The sequence below is a fragment of the Schistocerca serialis genome, chromosome 1 (assembly GCF_023864345.2).
Source record: "Schistocerca serialis cubense isolate TAMUIC-IGC-003099 chromosome 1, iqSchSeri2.2, whole genome shotgun sequence".
Classification (NCBI taxonomy): Eukaryota; Metazoa; Arthropoda; class Insecta; order Orthoptera; family Acrididae; genus Schistocerca; species Schistocerca serialis.
The window spans coordinates 143,202,944-143,210,219 of record NC_064638.1 but is presented as its reverse complement, the minus strand read 5'-3'; positions in this window follow the sequence as shown (position 1 = coordinate 143,210,219).

Sequence of the window (7,276 nt, the reverse complement as noted above, 5' to 3'; positions counted from 1 at the left end):
AACAAGTCTTTCCACACATGTCCAGTAAAAAATTATGTAGCACGCAAGTACACAGTTTCAACAGGTAGCTCCATTTTCTTAAGGACAATTCTGAACCTATTGCTCAGTATTCCAAAACCATTTTCAGAAGTTATTCTTACCCTGCTCAAACGGTAATTAAATATTATCTGTTCTTGTGTGAGGTTCCCTGATATGGCTTCATTATACGCACTGATAAGGGAAAGCATTAACAGTTACAACCTTAAAAGACACTGCAGTTTGAGTTCAGATGGCTCAAATGGCTCTAAGCACAATGGGACTTAACATCTGAGGTCATCAGTCCCCTAGAACTTAGAACTACTTAAACCCAACTAACCTAAGGACATCACACACGTCCATGCCCGAGGCAGGATTCGAACCTGCGAACGTAGCAGTCGCGCGGATCCAGACTGAAGCGCCTAGAACCGTTCGGCCACTGCGGCCGGCAGTTTGGGTTCCTGCTACTGTCTCTGTCGTAGGAATGTTCACTAAATTTTCAGCACCTGTAAGACTTTCGCTGAGTAGCTTGTTCTGAAACGCTCCTCCATCTATAATCCTTCCATTGCAACCTACATCCATACATGTAAATTTATGTGCGCATCAGCAAAAAAAAAACAAAACAAGTGCCAGTAACAAAATGCTATTACCTCCTTTATCACTGTAGTAGTATGATCTCATACATCTTAGTGGTCGGAATTCCACATGCTTCCCATCTAAAGCACCGAGACAATTTGTAAAGTTCCACATGTCTTGAAACTGTTTTGTTATATGTTTCCATTCACTTTCTGTTGATGGCATTTGAAACACAGGATGTGATGTGTATATGTCAATGTAACTTTCATACACATGAACTGAGAAACAAGTATGATCTTACATTCTGGAATCACTATGATCAGACACATTTTTCCCTAACAACTGAAAATGATGAATTATTAAGTGCACTGATTTTGTGTAAAAGGTCCACAGGTAGGGGAGAAACAATTTTGGCCTATAAATTGTAAGGTTTAACTCTTAACATAAACTTTTACAATGTAGGGACACATTTTGAATATAAATTCCAAACTATAAAAGTGTGTGGTAATACCTGGATACAAGTATAGCTGAAGGTTGGATCAGAGATACATCGTTCCCCCAAACAAATATTTTTTTGGAAATTGTTAAGAATAACACTTTAAAGAATTTGTTGCTATTTCTAATGAATTTCGCAGAATAAAAGGAAAGCTAGGGGTTTGCAACTAACTAAACATAACAAAATCGCGTCAAAAAGTTGTGGTAGAGGAACCCAGATTACACCGCCCACCAAATTATGTTTCTTGCTCAGAGTAACACATCTGAACAAAAATGATTCCTTTATTGTACTTTTCAGCGCATTTAAATGTATTATTACATTAACTTATTTTGGTCATGTTCTTCTGACATTTAACAAAATGAATCCTTCAAGCACTTGTAAACTGCGTCGCAAGTTTCAAGAATAATTGAGGATATCGTACTTACAGGTATTTGGCGACAGGAAGGGCATCCGGCGACCCTCCGACACTAATATCGCCAAATTCATAGTAACAAGGCCGATTCCGCGTTGAAGTTGGACAAATGCCCAAGGAAATGATGATGATGATCGTACTTACAGGAATTCTGAATAGAAACATTAGGCTTCTGTCGCTTTCTCCAGTAGCTAGAAACCTCAGCGTCAGAAATAACATAAAGAAAACTACGGAATTAGTTGCATTTACCTGATGCACTGTATGTACAGCAACCTAATAATACACTCCTGGAAATTGAAATAAGAACACCGTGAATTCATTGTCCCAGGAAGGGGAAACTTTATTGACACATTCCTGGGGTCAGATACATCACATGATCACACTGACAGAACCACAGGCACATAGACACAGGCAACAGAGCATGCACAATGTCGGCACTAGTACAGTGTATATCCACCTTTCGCAGCAATGCAGACTGCTATTCTCCCATGGAGACGATCGTAGAGATGCTGGATGTAGTCCTGTGGAACGGCTTGCCATGCCATTTCCACCTGGCGCCTCAGTTGGACCAGCGTTCGTGCTGGACGTGCAGACCGCGTGAGACGACGCTTCATCCAGTCCCAAACATGCTCAATGGGGGACAGATCCGGAGATCTTGCTGGCCAGGGTAGCTGACTTACACCTTCTAGAGCACGTTGGGTGGCACGGGATACATGCGGACGTGCATTGTCCTGTTGGAACAGCAAGTTCCCTTGCCGGTCTAGGAATGGTAGAACGATGGGTTCGATGACGGTTTGGATGTACCGTGCACTATTCAGTGTCCCCTCGACGATCACCAGTGGTGTACGGCCAGTGTAGGAGATCCCTCCCCACACCATGATGCCGGGTGTTGGCCCTGTGTGCCTCGGTCGTATGCAGTCCTGATTGTGGCGCACACCTGCACGGCGCCAAACACGCATACGACCATCATTGGCACCAAGGCAGAAGCGACTCTCATCGCTGAAGACGACACGTCTCCATTCGTCCCTCCATTCACGCCTGTCGCGACACCACTGGAGGCGGGCTGCACGATGTTGGGGCGTGAGCGGAAGACGGCCTAACGGTGTGCGGGACCGTAGCCCAGCTTCATGGAGACGGTTGCGAATGGTCCTCGCCGATACCCCAGGAGCAACAGTGTCCCTAATTTGCTGGGAAGTGGCGGTGCGGTCCCCTACAGCACTGCGTAGGATCCTACGGTCTTGGCGTGCATCCGTGCGTCGCTGCGGTCCGGTCCCAGGTCGACGGGCACGTGCACCTTCCGCCGACCACTGGCGACAACATCGATGTACTGTGGAGACCTCACGCCCCACGTGTTGAGCAATTCGGCGGTACGTCCACCCGGCCTCCCGCATGCCCACTATACGCCCTCGCTCAAAGTCTGTCAACTGCACATTCGGTTCACGTTCACGCTGTCGCGGCATGCTACCAGTGTTAAAGACTGCGATGGAGCTCCGTATGCCACGGCAAACTGGCTGACACTGACGGCGGCGGTGCACAAATGCTGCGCAGCTAGCCCCATTCGACGGCCAACACCGCGGTTCCTGGTGTGTCCACTGTGCCGTGCGTGTGATCATTGCTTGTACAGCCCTCTCGCAGTGTCCGGTGCAAGTATGGTGGGTCTGACACACCGGTGTCAATGTGTTCTTTTTTCCATTTCCAGGAGTGTACTAGGCTCATATAAAGGTACCTACTCACCTCTTTGAAGCTGAGATACATTCCCGCATACCTGCATTTTGCTTCGTTGTTCTTGGACCTACTACACGAAGCAATGTTAAGAAGTCCGTCTCGCCCTTTCTCAGAGAATTTTTGTGTGAACCCCTGTCCTCCAACCTCACTTCATCGTGTAATAAACTGTGCAATTCCCGACCGCCGTCGTCACGTCTTAAAATTCAAGGTCTACTGCACCGTCCCCTGTAACCTCTCCACAAAAGATTTAAAGGATATTTTATTTTAAATGCTAATGGACATTGTGCTAAGTGTAAGCTCCCCAGAGAAATTTTAAAAAGGACAATGTTTAATAGAAATGGGACCAAACGTAACCTCCCTGCATGAAATGTACTGACTATGACAATTAAATGTTTGAATCGCAATCTGACTCAAGGTGTAAGCTCTCACGAAAATAATGAAAGTCAATTCAGTGATAAGAAAATCTCAGCGACAATGAAAATTCAATTAAACCGAAATATCGGTCTTTGACCCTGTGCAAGAAATCAGAATTAATTTCTTGCGTCAGTATAACTGGATGTCAAATTTCTGCTCTTATTGTTGGCCACGGCTTGGAGAAACTGCATCGCAAATAATATTTTTTTTTTTTTTTAATTTAATTGAAACTTTTCTTTAAAGGAAATGGAAGGGGATCGTTGGTTCAATTAAAAGGTTCTTTTGTAAAAATTGCTTTGAAATCAAAATTATTATTGGGGCGATTATTGCACAAATTAGTTACAGTTGATTTACGTTATTAGCTGAGCATTGCTGATTCATTACCTTGTTTAAAAAATAATATACCTCGTCCTGAATCTTGAACAGAATGCCGTGTCGACGACCGCCGACGCCTCACACACTACTGCACTCGACTGCTACTACCGACATACTGCTCGGAACTGCACTGCATGACGACTACTGCACTACTGCTGGACGCAACTGAACTGAGCTATTGCTACCGACAGAGTGCACTGCACGACGACTACTAGAGTACTGCTCGCAACACTCGCGCGGTCAAGCGCAGACTAACCACGATAAAAGGCTCTCTGGTCAAAGATTTTATCATGCTTCACCATCGCTGCTACGTTACATACGTGTTTCATAACCCTCCACTCGGGGGGGGGGGGGGGGGGGCAAAAATTTAGCAGCGATGGTGAGTCATTTGGACTTGCCAAGCGCGGCATAATTTTTTTTTTAATTAATGAACTTTTACAATTTACAGAATATTTAGGTACATGAATTATATGTTGGGCACATGCACCGAATACAAAACATTTCAGACAAAGACAAGATATGAGTACAAAACATATTAGCAAATCAGAAAACTGTATATACAAATTATTTGACAGATAACAAAGTGCACACACACTGAAAAAATTCGTTAGCATTTTCAGAACAAATAAACAGAATGGCAGAAAATCATGTTGACAAGTGACATGAGTGCACATGCACTGGAGTTGAGAACATATCAGCAAATTACGAAATGTATATACAATGAGTAACAAATGACATAAGTGCATATGCACTGAAGAATTGAACATACAGAATGAGTACAAATCATATTGAAAAATGAGAAAAGTGCACAGGCACTGAAGTTCAGTAGAAAGCATATTAACACACAACATAAGTGCACATGCACTGTAGTTTAGAACATATCATCAAAATAAAAAAATGTATATACAATATAAAAGACAAGAGTGCACATATACTGTACTTCAGAACAAATCGAAAAAATGTCCTTAGCATTTTCACAACAAATAAACATAATGGCAAAAAAATCATGTCAACAAGTGCCATTAGTGTACTCGCATTGGAGTTCAGCGAATCGAAAAAAAAAAATGTATAACCCATGAACATAAATGATGTTAGCAAAAAAAAAAATGATTTTCACTATTAGGATAGGAAAGGGAAGGATTGCATCATGGTTGTAGCACTTTAGATTGCACACAGCTGTTCTGAAAGTCCATATCTTTCCACAGAAGTACAACACCAAGTGACACAATTTGAAGTTCTTTTCCCATCAGAATTTATCAGCGTACCCAAGACACTGAACTGTCGTAGTAATGTTCCATGTTTTCATTTTGGCAGTACACTAGGTACACCAAACAGTGCGACCATAATAACGTCTTCATCGCTCACGGTGGTGGACAGCATGTCGTGTCAACACCACGCTCTTACAAGGCACACCAACGTAGAATTAGTGCAAAAACCAAATATAGTGCTCCATGATCATGAGGATGGACAGGACAAATGGACATTGCAGTAATTCAGGGTAGTTAGCTCATAAGGTGAAGGACATTAAGTCACATAATATTGAGAATTACAGTAGTAGTTTGCGGCATTCATAGCCTAGTTATTGAACATTTCTGTACCATGTATTTAGTATTACAGAATAATGTTCATAAAAATTAAATTATTGGCATCATGGGTAATTGTATTACAATAAACAGTGGCAGTCCTTGGCCAGTTACAAAGCATATTTAGTATGACAGAATAATGTTCATCAGAAGTCTTAATTGAAAAGGAGAGTCAATTATTGGCCTAACATTAACATAATACATTGAGTGATACAAATTATTGGCACTCAGTGGCCATTTACCAAAACATGAAAAGTCAACATTGAAAACAAGAGCTAATTAATGGCATAACTAATAACATAATTCATTTAGTGACATTAATTATTGGCACTCAGTGGCCAGTTATTATAACATGAAAAGTCATAATTGAAAACAGGAGCTAATTGATGGCATAATTAATAACGTAATTCATTAAGTGACACTAATTATTGGCACTCAGTGGCCAGTAATAGAACATGAAAAATCATCATTGAAAACAGGAGCTAATTAATGGCATAATTAATAACGTAATTCATTAAGTGACACTAATTATTGGCACTCAGTGGCTATCAAGTATCGAATAGTATAAAACATTGTTCCTCATTCAGTATTATTCAGATCATTAAGAAGTCATTATTAAAGATCAGCTAATTACAATCATAGCATTAATAATCACGGGCATTATAAGTAGTCTCATTACAATAAAACATTGTTCCTCATTCAGTATTATTCAGATCATTAAGAAGTCATTATTAAAAATCAGCTAATCACAATCATAGCATTAATAATCATGGGCATTATAAGTAGTCTCATTACAATACACAGTGGCAGTTATTAGCCAGTTACAAAGCATTATTTTATATATATATATATATATATATATATATATATATATATATATATTGTCTCATTAAGAAGTCATTACTCAAGTGGCATACTATTCAGAGCTGATCAGCATTACTCAGAACTCTCTCAAACTGCTATCACTATTTGGGACTGGTAATACATTTTTTTTGTTAGCAATGCATTGCGTTGGGATCGATAATTAATTGCTGAGGCATAACAATATTTGCTTTTGACCTATTGCTGCAAATGAGGATAGGTAACGTCATTCGTCATGAGTCAGCTGTAGCAAGGTTATGTAACAAGGCAGTATATGTGATCACATTTATAAATGATAGACACAAATGGGTAAAAAAATAAAAATGCAAGTACTAGAACAGGTATAATAAGTAACAGGTTTAGTAAGTATCATGAAAAGCTTCTCCTGGAAAAAATATACAAAATGGATTATTGACCTGAAAGAAGAAACACATACTATGCTGAAAAGTAGTGAATTTCGAATTAACAGGTAGTGAAATTTGTATAAAAATGTGTTCCATAGCTGTCCTTTCCAAAAGCTTCAGTCATCATACCATGCAATATAACACCTGCTGTCAAAGCAAACTGCAACAAATACTTAAATAACTACATAGCATAAATACATCACTTCAACATTATCCTCATCTGTAAAGAAAAAAAAACTTCATTATCCATCACTTCATTATCCATATTATCATAACTTCATTATTATCACCACCTGTAAAGAAAAACTTCATTATTCATAACAGCATATTCTTCATCATTATTCATCAGCATTCATTATCATTTGCAAAAAAAAATCACTTCATTACTCATTACACAACTATTCCTTATCCCTAG